Source organism: Pseudophryne corroboree, chromosome 1 (genome assembly GCF_028390025.1).
Source record: "Pseudophryne corroboree isolate aPseCor3 chromosome 1, aPseCor3.hap2, whole genome shotgun sequence".
In the NCBI taxonomy this organism is placed as follows: domain Eukaryota; kingdom Metazoa; phylum Chordata; class Amphibia; order Anura; family Myobatrachidae; genus Pseudophryne; species Pseudophryne corroboree.
Genome location: NC_086444.1, coordinates 820,701,906 through 820,714,452, shown reverse-complemented (window position 1 = coordinate 820,714,452; position 12,547 = coordinate 820,701,906). Strand labels below are relative to the sequence as shown.

The following is a 12,547-nucleotide window of genomic DNA, read 5'->3' as shown; positions in this document are numbered from 1 at the left end:
GGGGGGGGGGGGCAGATATAACATGCAGAGAGAGTTAGATTTAGGTGGGTTATATTGCTTCTGTGCAGGGTAAATACTGCCTGCTTTATTTTTACACTGCAATTTAGATTTCAGTTTAAACACACCACACCCAAATCTAAATCTCTCTGCACATATTACATCTGCCCCACCTGAAGTGCAACATGGTTTTGCCCAATAGTGTACTTTTTTGGTTTGCTAACCACTCTGAATAACTCTCTATGTGTAGCTATGGGCGATATATGGTCATGTATCACAGTCGCATGTTCATTTGCAGCTGTATCAGTGTAACTGGGCGGCAACAGGGCATTTGCATGTAAGTTATGTGTTCTGAGGGTGTGCCATGAGGCAATGAGCTGAGGCAAATGCCCACTAATTTCACATGTTGGGGGTGGTGGCCCAACTCTGAATACCAGGTGAAGACCTACGTATATTTCCAAGTGTGCTGTGCGGCTACGTTTGCGGCTGACTTACTTGCCATTCTGAATCAAGCCCACTGTGTTTAACTCAATAACACAATCTCTAAAACCAATTAGTAAAAATGTACATGTAAATCATACATGCCAGTCATCCTCCGACATCCCGCCCTCTTCCTAATGAAATGAGCGGAATAAAGTTTGTGATTATTTAATTTCCTACTGTATATTTAACCCATACCATTTTAAACAAATTAAGTTTTATTAAATATGAAATGTTTAACTGAACATATTTTTTTATTTTCATCCTGATTTAATTTATTGTTTATTTAGTGTTTGATTTTGGTTTGGACACAAATGTATTTGCACAACATGATTATGCATGTCATGATAGATTTGCAAAACTGCTGAGCACAAAGTGCAGTAGTATTGTCAGTCACACGTACATGTATAACACTTGCTGTGGTATTGTCAGTCACACGTACTGTATCTAACACTTGCTGTGGTATTGTCAGTCACACGTACTGTATATAACACTTGCAGTGGTATTGTCAGTCACACGTATCTAACACTTGCAGTGGTATTGTCAGTCACACGTACTGTATCTAACACTTGCAGTGGTATTGTCAGTCACACGTACTGTATCTAACACTTGCTGTGGTACTGTCAGTCACACGTATCTAACACTTGCAGTGGTATTGTCAGTCACACATATCTAACACTTGATGTGGTACTGTCAGTCACACGTACTGTATCTAACACCTGCTGTGGTATTGTCAGTCACACATATGTAACACTTGATGTGGTACTGTCAGTCACATGTATCTAACACTTGCAGTGGTATTGCCAGTCACACGTATCTATCATTTGCAATAGTATTGTGAGTCATGTGTCTGACACTCGCAGCGTTATTGTCAGTAACGTGTCTGACACTTTTCAGTTGCATGTGCTTTGAGAGACAGGTGGAGTACAGTAAAAACGTAGACACATTTCAGCTATGCTTCTGAGATGTCTCAGTATTTTGGGTTATATGTACTATACCGTTACATTGAATACTTACATACATCAAATTATGTACCTATTTTAACGCAGCGTATGTAATTGTAATTGGAAACTTGCATAGTATTTAACTGTGCAGTATAAATATTTATTTATTTTATTTATTAACAGTTTCTTATATAGCGCAGTAAATTCCATTGCGCTTTACAATTGGAATGTATATGCTGAAGAATACATTTTACGTCCAACTCCAAATCACCCCCTTGATGTGGATTTTATGACCAAAAAACCCCAACATGCTGTATTTGTAAAAAATGAAGCACTTTTCCATGTGTCTGCATATTTGGGAATGGCTTCATTATAATGGCCTTACTGTTTTCTGTCATCTGTTTCAAAGACCAGGCATTAATAAAATACAGTAACGGATAACCAACTGAATTGCGGAAGAAAGAAAAATAAGAATTTTCCAATACAAATAATATATATTTAGTAGCTCAAACTATACCTTTATTATTTATTAACAGTTTCTTATATACAGTAGCACAGCAAATTCCTTTCCGCTTTCCGGGCCTAATTCAGACCTGATCACTGTTGTGCGAAATCGCACAGCAGCCGATTATCGAACAACTGCGCATGCGTATGGATTGTAATGCGCAGGCGCGAGGCCAAACTGCACTTTCGCACTGTAGGAGTAAGTCCTGGGCTACGCACAGACTGGAAAAATCATTAGATGGTGAGTGAGTTGCAAATGGATTTTCAGCTGACCGGCGAATGCAAAGCTTTTTGCACAGCTTACGCAGACTTGCACGGGGTGGTTTTTCATTCTGTCTGGGCGGCGACTATCCGATCGCAAACCTTTGCAAAGTCGCAGAGGTGCGGTCAGGTCTGAATTAGGCTCTACAATTGGAAACAACAGTGATAAAATAAAACTGGGTTATAGCAGACAGACATAAAGGTAGGAAGGCCCTGCTCGCAAGCTTACAATCTATAGGGAAATAGGCATTGATGCAGACAGGTGTTAGGACAGGATAGGTGTTATCTATAGCATAATGGTCCAACAGATTGCAAATGCTCTTGGTGGGCTGTATATTATGGTCACACAGCAATGTCGTCTGGGGTCAGGAAGATGGGAAAATATGTGAGGACAGTACAGTGATGATGTAATTGAATAGGAAAGTTTATGAAAGTTATGTGGGCAGTTCTGGAATTTGATAGGCTAGCCTGAAGAGGTGAGTTTTCAGGGAATGCTTGAAGTTTTGGAGACTAGAGGAGAGCCTTACTGTGCGTCCTGCAGTTGTGAATGAGAGCGAGGGAGTGAATAATGAGTGTGGATATGAGACGTAGATCTTGTGAACAGTGAAAAAATAAGAATTTACTCACCGGTAATTCTATTTCTCGTAGTCCGTAGTGAATGCTGGGTACTCCGTAAGGACCATGGGGTATAGACGGGCTCCGCAGGAGACTGGGCACTCTTAAAAGAAAGATTAGGTACTATATCTGGTGTGCACTGCCTCCTCCCTCTATGCCCCTCCTCCAGACCTCAGTTAGGGAAACTGTGCCCGGAAGAGCTGACATTACTAGGAAAGGATTTGGAATCCAGGGTAAGACTCATACCAGCCACACCAATCACACCGTACAACTCGTGATAACTATACCCAGTTAACAGTATGAACAATAACTGAGCCTCTCTCAACAGATGGCTCATACAATAACCCTTTAGTTAAGCAATAACTATATACATGTATTGCAGAGAGTCCGCACTTGGGACGGGCTCCCAGCATTCACTACGGACTACGAGAAATAGAATTACCGGTGAGTAAATTCTTATTTTCTCTGACGTCCTAGTGGATGCTGGGTACTCCGTAAGGACCATGGGGATTATACCAAAGCTCCCAAACGGGCGGGAGAGTGCGGATGACTCTGCAGCACCGAATGAGCAAACTCAAGGTCCTCCTCAGCCAGGGTATCAAACTTGTAGAATTTTGCAAAAGTGTTTGAACCCGACCAAGTAGCAGCTCGGCAAAGTTGTAAAGCCGAGACCCCTCGGGCAGCCGCCCAAGAAGAGCCCACCTTCCTCGTGGAATGGGCTTTTACTAATTTAGGATGCGGCAGTCCAGCCGCAGAATGTGCAAGCTGAATCGTGCTACAGATCCAGCGAGCAATAGTCTGCTTTGAAGCAGGAGCACCCAGCTTGTTGGGTGCATGCAGGATAAATAGCGAGTCAGTTTTTCTGACTCTAGCCGTCCTGGAAACAAAAAGTTTCAGGGCCCGGACTACGTCCAGCAACTTGGAATCCTCCAAGTCCCTAGTAGCCGCAGGCACCACAATAGGTTGGTTCAAATGAAACGATGATACCACCTTAGGGAGAAATTGGGGACGAGTCCTCCATTCTGCCCTTTCCATATGGAAGATCAGATATGGGCTTTTACATGACAAAGCCACCAATTCTGACACACGCCTAGTCCAAGCTAAGGCCAAAAGCATGACCACTTTCCACGTGAGATATTTTAGCTCCACGGTCTTAAGTGGCTCAAACCAGTGGGATCTTAGGAATCCAACACACGTTAAGATCCCAAGGTGCCACTGGAGGCACAAAAGGGGCTGAATATGCAGCACCCCTGTAACAACGTCCGAACTTCAGGCAGTGAAGCCAGTTCTTTTTGAGAGAGAAAAAGGGATAGGGCCGAAATCTTGGCCTTTATGGATCCTAATTTTAGGCCCATAGTCACTCCTGACTGTAGGAATTGCAGGAATCGAACCCCCTGGAATTCCTCTGTAGGGCCTTCCCGGCCACACACCAAGCAACCTATTTTCGCCATATACAGTGAAATATTCTTACTGTCACGTCTTTCCTAGCCTTTATCAGCGTAGGAATAACTGCATCCGGAATGCCCTTTTCCGCTAGGATCCGGCGTTCAACCGCCATGCCGTCCAACGCAGCCGCGGTAAGTCTTGGATCAGACAGGGTCCCTGTTGCAACATCTCCTGACTGAGATGCAGAGGCCATGGGTCCTCTGAGAGCATTTCTTGCAGTTCCGGGTACCGAGTCCTTCTTGGCCAATCCGGAGCAAAGAATATTGTTCACACTCCTCCGTTTATTACAATTCTCAGCCCTTGGGTCTGAGAGGAAGAGGAGGGAATATATAGACCGACTGGAACACCCACGGTGTTACTAGTGCGACCACAGCTATCGCCTGAGAGTCCCTTGACCCAGCGTAAAACCTTTTTTATCTTTTTATTGAGGTGGGACGCCATGTAGTCCACCTGAGGCAGTTTCCATCAATTTGCAAAACTGCGTGAAGACTTCCTGATGAAGTCACCACTTTCCCGGGTGGAGGTCGTGTCCACTCCCGGAATGAACACTGCTGACAGTGCGCTTACTTGATTCTCCGCCCAGCGAAGAATTCAGGTGGCTTCTACCATCGCCAACCTGCTCCTTGTGCCGCCCTGGCGGTTTACATGAGCCCCTGGGGTCTGACTGGATCAGAACCGGTTGGTCGCGAAGCAGGAACTCCGCTTGACTTAGGGCGTTGTATATGGCCCTTAGTTCTAGGATATTGATGTGAAGGCAAGTCTGTTGGCTTGACCACAAACCTTGGAATTTTCTTCCCTGTGTAACTGCCCCCCACCCTCGGAGGCTTGCATCCGTGGTCACCAGGACCCAGTCCTGAATGCCGAATCTGCGGCCCTCGAGAAGGTGAGCACTCCGCAGCCACCACAGTAGAGACACCCTAGCCCTGGGGGATAGGGTGATTAACCGATGCATCTGAAGATGTGATCCGGACCACTTGTCCAGTAAGTTCCATTGTCCTTGCATGGAACCAGCCGAAGAGGATGGCCTCGTATGATGCCATCATCCTTCCCAGGACTCGAGTGCAGTGATGCACTGACACCTGTTTTGGTTTTCAATGGATTCCTGACCAGTGTCATGAGCTCCTGAGCTCTCTCTATCGGGAGATAAACCCTCTTCTGGTCTGTGTCTAGGATCATGCCTAGGCGAGGCAGATGAGCTGTAGGAACCAACTGTGACTTCGGAATATATAGAATCCAGTCGTGTTGCCGTTTCACTTCCAGAGAAGGTGATACGCTGTCCAGCAACTGCTCTCTTGATCTCGCTTTTATGAGGAGATCATCCAAGTATGTGATAATAGTGACACCTTGCTTCCGCAGGAGCACCATCATATCCGCCATTACCTTGGTGAAATTGGTAATGACAATCCCGTACCGCAATTCTGAGGTACGCCTGATGAGGTGGATAAATGGGGACACGAAGGTATGCATCCCTTATGTCCCGATTCATTTCAGGCTTGCAATGACCGCTCTTAGCGATTCCATCTTGAACCTGAACCGTTTCAGGTATATGTTCAGGGATTTGAATACAATATGGGTCTAACCGAACCGTCTGGTTTCGGATTTATAACATGGTCGAATAATAACACCCTCTTGTTGAAGGAGGGGACCCTTGACCACCACCTGTTGAAGATACAATTTACGAATTGCAGTTAACACTGGCTCCCTCTCTTGGGGGGAAGCCCGCCGGGTCCTCGGTGAGGGGGCATCTTCTCACAGTCCAGCCTGTATCCCTGCGATACAATTTCTATTGCCCAGGGATCTAACAGGGAGTGAACCCACTTGTGGCTGGACTTACGAAGGCGTGCCCCCACCGGGCCTAGCTCCGCCTGTGGAGCCCCAGCGACATGCGGTGGATTTTTGTAGAGGCCGGGGAGGACTTCTGTTCCTGGGGACTAGCTGTGTTGTACAGCTTCTTTCCTCTGCCCCCCGCTCTGACAAGAAAGGACGCACCTCAGACTTTCTTGTTTCTTTATTCGAAAAGCTGCATTTAATAATGTCGTGCTTTCCTAGGCTGTGCAGGAATATAAGGCAAAATATCAGAATTACCAGCTATAGCTGTGGAGACCAGGCCCGAGAACCTTTCTCCACACAATCCTCAGCCTTCCATATGCCTCTTAAGTCGGCATCATCTGTCCAATGTATATTCTACAGGACACGTCAAGCAGAAATCGACATAGCTTTTGTCTCTAGGACCCAGTATACTCATGTCCCTTTGGGCATGCTTTATAATTATATATCTATCACTTAAGACAGCATCTTCAAATATTTATATGCATACTAGGGTCTCAATCTCTGCTGATAAGGTACCTGTCCACGCTGCCACAGCGCTATAAACCCATGCCGACACAATCGCCGGTCTGGGTAGTATACTAGAATGTGCACACTATCTGCAGGATCCCTGAGAATAGCTAGTGCAAACAGGACACCCAAGGGGAAGATTCTCAACACATCCTGGCCCTAGTGGGGAAAGGATACAGCCTGAGAATTCTCTTGTGGGAAGCTGCCGTCTCTTGTCTGGAGATTCCCGCTCTTTTTCCTCATGAGAGGAGGGAAATTTACCTCAGCATTCTTCCCCTTAACATGTGTACTCTCGTGTCAGGGACAGATGAGTCATCAGTGATATGCAAATCATCTTTTATTCCAATAATCATATATTGAATATCTTTTAGCCCTTTTCTAGGAAGCTCAGGAGAGCCCCTAGGGTGCATCCAGCTCTGGCCGGGCATAGATACTAACTGAGGTCTGGAGGAGGGGCATAGAGGGAGGAGCCAGTGCACACCAGATATAGTACCTAATCTTTCTTTTAAGAGTGCCCAGTCTCCTGCGGAGCCCGTCTATACCCCATGGTCCTTACGGAGTACCCAGCATCCACTAGGACGTCAGAGAAAGTTGGATTGGGAGAGATTTTGAGATAAGGAAAGAGATGTACATTGGTGTAGTTTGGTTAATGGCCTTGTGTGTGAGTAAAAAGATTTTCTCTAACGTCCTAAGTGGATGCTGGGGACTCCGTAAGGACCATGGGGAACAGCGGCTCCGCAGGAGACTGGGCACAAAAGTAAAGCTTTAGAACTACCTGGTGTGCACTGGCTCCTCCCCCTATGACCCTCCTCCAAGCCTCAGTTAGGATTTTGTGCCCGAACGAGAAGGGTGCACACTAGGTGGCTCTCCTAAGCTGCTTAGTGAAAAGTTTAGTTTTAGGTTTTTTATTTTCAGTGAGACCTGCTGGCAACAGGCTCACTGCATCGAGGGACTAAGGGGAGAAGAAGCGAACTCACCTGCGTGCAGAGTGGATTGGGCTTCTTAGGCTACTGGACATTAGCTCCAGAGGGACGATCACAGGCCCAGCCATGGATGGGTCCCAGAGCCGCGCCGCCGGCCCCCTTACAGAGCCAGAAGACAGAAGAGGTCCGGAAAATCGGCGGCAGAAGACGTCCTGTCTTCAACAAGGTAGCGCACAGCACTGCAGCTGTGCGCCATTGCTCTCAGCACACTTCACACTCCGGTCACTGAGGGTGCAGGGCGCTGGGGGGGGGGGGCGCCCTGAGACGCAATAAAAACACCTTGGATGGCAAAAAATGCATCACATATAGCTCCTGGGCTATATGGATGCATTTAACCCCTGCCAGAATACATAGAAAAACGGGAGATAAGGCCGCCGATAAGGGGGCGGAGCCTATCTCCTCAGCACACTGGCGCCATTTTCCCTCACAGCTCCGTTGGAGGGAAGCTCCCTGGCTCTCCCCTGCAGTCACTACACTACAGAAAGGGTTAAAAAAGAGAGGGGGGGCACTAATTACGCGCAGTATTAAAGATACAGCAGCTATAAGGGGAAAAACACTTATATAAGGTTATCCCTGTATATATATATAGCGCTCTGGTGTGTGCTGGCAAACTCTCCCTCTGTCTCCCCAAAGGGCTAGTGGGGTCCTGTCCTCTATCAGAGCATTCCCTGTGTGTGTGCTGTATGTCGGTACGTTTGTGTCGACATGTATGAGGAGAAAAATGATGTGGAGATGGAGCAGATTGCCTGTAATAGTGATGTCACCCCCTAGGGGGTCGACACCTGAGTGGATGAACTGTTGGAAGGAATTACGTGACAGTGTCAGCTCTGTATAAAAGACAGTGGTTGACATGAGACAGCCGGCTACTCAGCTTGTGCCTGTCCAGACGTCTCATAGGCCGTCAGGGGCTCTAAAGCGCCCGTTACCTCAGATGGCAGATATAGACGCAGACACGGATACTGACTCCAGTGTCGACGGTGAAGAGACAAATGTGACTTCCAGTAGGGCCACACGTTACATGATGGAGGCAATGAAAAATGTTTTACACATTTCTGATAATACGAGTACCACCAAAAAGGGGTATTATGTTCGGTGAGGAAAAACTACCTGTAGTTTTCCTGAATCTGAGAAATTAAATGAGGTGTGTGATGATGCGTGGGTTTCCCCCGATAACAACTGATAATTTCTAAAATGTTATTGGCATTATATCCTTTCCCGCCAGAGGTTAGGGTGCGTTGGGAAACACCCCCTAGGGTGGATAAAGCGCTCACACGCTTGTAAGGGCTCTACCCTCTCCTGAGATGGCCGCCCTTAAGGATCCTGCTGATAGAAAGCAGGAGGGTATCCTAAAATGTATTTACACACATACTGGTGTTATACTGCGACCAGCAATCGCCTCAGCCTGGATGTGCAGTGCTGGGTTGGCGTGGTCGGATTCCCTGACTGAAAATATTGATACCCTAGATAGGGACAGTATATTTTTGCCTATAGAGCATTTAAAAGATGCATTTCTATATATGCGTGATGCACAGCGGAATATTTGCCGACTGGCATCAAGTCTAAGTGCGTTGTCCATTTCTACCAGTAGAGGGTTATGGACACGACAGTGGTCAGGTGATGCGGATTTCAAACGGCATTTGGAAGCAACATGAGAAGACGCCGTATTATCAGGCGCAGTCTTTTCGTGGACAAGCGGGCAAAAGGTTCCTCATTTCTGCCCCGTGACAGAGGGAGAGGAAAAAGGCTGCAGAAATCAGCCAGTTCCCAGGAACAGAAACCCTCTCCCGCCTCTGCCAAGCCCTCAGTATGACGCTGGGGCTTTACAAGCAGAATCAGGCACGGTGGGGGGCCCGTCTCAATGAATTTCAGCGCGCAGTGGGCTCACTCGCAAGTAGACCCCTGGATCCTTCAGGTGATATCTCAGGGGTACAAATTGGAATTCGAGACGTCTCCCCCTCGCCGTTTCCTAAAGTCGGCTTTACCGATGTCTCCTTCTGACAGGGAGACAGTTTTGGAAGCCATTCACAAGCTGTATTCCCAGCAGGTGATAATCAAGGTACCCCTCCTGCAACAGGGAACGGGGTATTATTCCACACTGTTGTGGTACCGAAGCCGGACGGCTCGGTGAGACCGATTCTAAATCTAAAATCTTTGAACACTTACATACAGAGGTTCAAATTCAAGATTGAGTCACTCAGAGCAGTGATTGCGAACCTGGAAGAAGGGGACTACATGATGTCTCGGGACATCGAGGATGCTTACCTTCATGTCCAAATTTACCCTTCTCACCAAGGGTACCTCAGGTTTATGGTACAGAACTGTCACTATCAGTTCAGACGCTGCCGTATGGATGGTCCACGGCACCCCGGGTCTTTACCAAGGTAATGGCCGAAATGATGATATTCCTTCGAAGGAAGGGAATTTTAGTTATCCCTTACTTGGACGATTCCCTGATAAGGGTAAGATCCAGGGAACAGTTGGAGGTCGGTGTAGCACTATCTCAGGTAGTGTTGCGGCAGCACGATTGGATTCTCAATATTCCAAAATCGCAGCTGGTTCCGACGACTCGTCTTCTGTTCCTAGGGATGATCCTGGACACAGTCCAGAAAAAGGTGTTTCTCCCGGAGGAGAAAGCCAGGGAGTTATCCGAGCTAGTCAGGAACCTCCTAAAACCGAGCCAAGTCTCAGTGCATCAATGCACAAGGGTTCTGGGTAAAATGGTAGCTTCCTACGAAGCAATCCCATTCGGCAGATTCCACGCAAGAACTTTCCAGTGGGACCTGCTGGACAAATGGTCCGGGTCGCATCTTCAGATGCATCAGCGGATAACCCTGTCACCAAGAACAAGGGTGTCCCTCCTGTGTTGGTTGCAGAGTGCTCATCTTCTAGAGGGCCACAGATTCGGCATTCAGGACTGGGTCCTGGTGACCACGGATGCCAGCCTGCGAGGCTGGGGAGCAGTCACACAGGGAAGGAATTTCCAGGGCTTATGGTCAAGCCTGGAGACATCACTTCACATAAATATCCTGAAGCTAAGGGCCATTTACAATGCTCTAAGCTTAGCAAGACCTCTGCTTCAAGGTCAGCCGGTGTTGATCCAGTCGGACAACATCACGGCAGTCACCCACGTAAACAGACAGGGTGGCACAAGAAGCAGGAGGGCAATGGCAGAAGCTGCAAGGATTCTTCGCTGGGCGGAAAATCATGTGATAGCACTGTCAGCAATTCCGGGAGTGGACAACTGGGAAGCAGACTTCCTCAGCAGACACGACCTCCACCCGGGAGAGTGGGGACTTCACCCAGAAGTCTTCCACATGATTATAAACCATTGGGAAAAACTCGACAGGTATTGCGCCAGGTCAAGGGACCCTCAGGCAATAGCTGTAGACGCTCTGGTAACACCGTGGGTGTACCAGTCAGTGTATGTGTTCCCTCATCTGCCTCTCATACCCAAGGTACTGAGATTGATAAGATGGAGAGGAGTAAGCACTATATTCGTGGCTCCGGATTGGCCAAGAAGGACTTGGTAACCGGAACTTCAAGAGATGCTCACGGAGGATCCGTGGCCTCTACCTCTAAGAAGGGACCTGCTCCAGCAAGGACCCTGTCTGTTCCAAGACTTACCGCGGCTGCGTTTGACGGCATGGCGGTTGAACGCCGGATCCTGAAGGAAAAAAGGCATTCCGGATGAAGTCATCCCTATCCTGATCAAAGCCAGGAAGGATGTAACCGCAAAACATTATCACCGCATTTGGCGAAAATATGTTGCGTGGTGCGAGGCCAGTAAGGCCCGACGGAGGAAATTCAACTGGGTCGATTCCTACATTTCCTGCAAACAGGAGTGTCTATGGGCCTGAAATTGGGGTCCATTAAGGTTCAAATTTCGGCCCTGTCAATTTTCTTCCAAAAAGAACTAGCTTCAGTCCCTGAAGTTCAGACGTTGTAAAAGGGGTACTGCATATACAGCCTCCTTTTGTGCCTCCAGTGGCACCTTGAGATCTCAATGTAGTTTTTGGGTTCCAAAAGTCACATTGGTTTGAACCACTTAAATCTGTTGAGTTAAAATATCTCACATGGAAAGTGGTCATGCTGTTGGCCCTGGCCTGGGCCAGGCGCGTGTCAGAATTGGCGGCTTTATCCTGTAAAAGCCCTTATCTGATTTTCCATTCGGACAGGGCGGAATTGAGGACTCGTCCTCAGTTTCTCCCTAAGGTGGTTTCAGCGTTTCACCTGAACCAACCTATTGTGGTGCCTGCGGCTACTAGGGACTTGGAGGACTCCAAGTTGCTAGACGTTATCAGGGCCCTGAAAATATATGTTTCCAGGACGGCTGGAGTTAGAAAATCTGACTCGCTGTTTATCCTGTATGCACCCAACAAGCTGGGTGCTCCTGCTTCTAAGCAGACTATTGCTCGTTGGATTTGTAGTACAATTCAGCTTGCACATTCTGTGGCAGGCCTGCCACAGCCAAAAATCTGTAAATGCCCACTCCACAAGGAAGATGGGCTCATCTTGGGCGGCTGCCCGAGGGGTCTTGGCTTTACAACTTTGCCGAGCAGCTACTTGGTCAGGAGCAAATACGTTTGTAAAATTCTACAAAATTGATACCCTGGCTGAGGAGGACCTGGAGTTCTCTCATTTGGTGCTGCAGAGTCATCCGCACTCTCCCGCCCGTTTGGGAGCTTTGGTATAATCCCCATGGTCCTTACGGAGTCCCCAGCATCCACTTAGGACGTTAGAGAAAATAAGAATTTACTTACCGATAATTCTATTTCTCGTAGTCCGTAGTGGATGCTGGGCGCCCATCCCAAGTGCGGATTGTCTGCAATACTGGTACATAGTTATTGTTACCAAAAAAAAAAAAAAAAAATCGGGTTATTGCTGTAGTGAGCCATCTTTTCTAGAGGCTCCTCTGGTATCATGCTTTTAACTGGGTTTAGATCACGAGTTGTACGGTGTAATTGGTGTGGCTGGTATGAG

General features: G+C 47.5%; 1 protein-coding gene across 1 annotated transcript in view; it reads left to right on the top strand.

The window, feature by feature from the left end:
• The window catches only part of DNAH6 (dynein axonemal heavy chain 6), a 679,574-nt gene that overhangs the window by 313,661 nt on the left and 353,366 nt on the right, over nt 1–12,547 (top strand). The gene's annotated exons all lie outside the window — the stretch shown is intronic.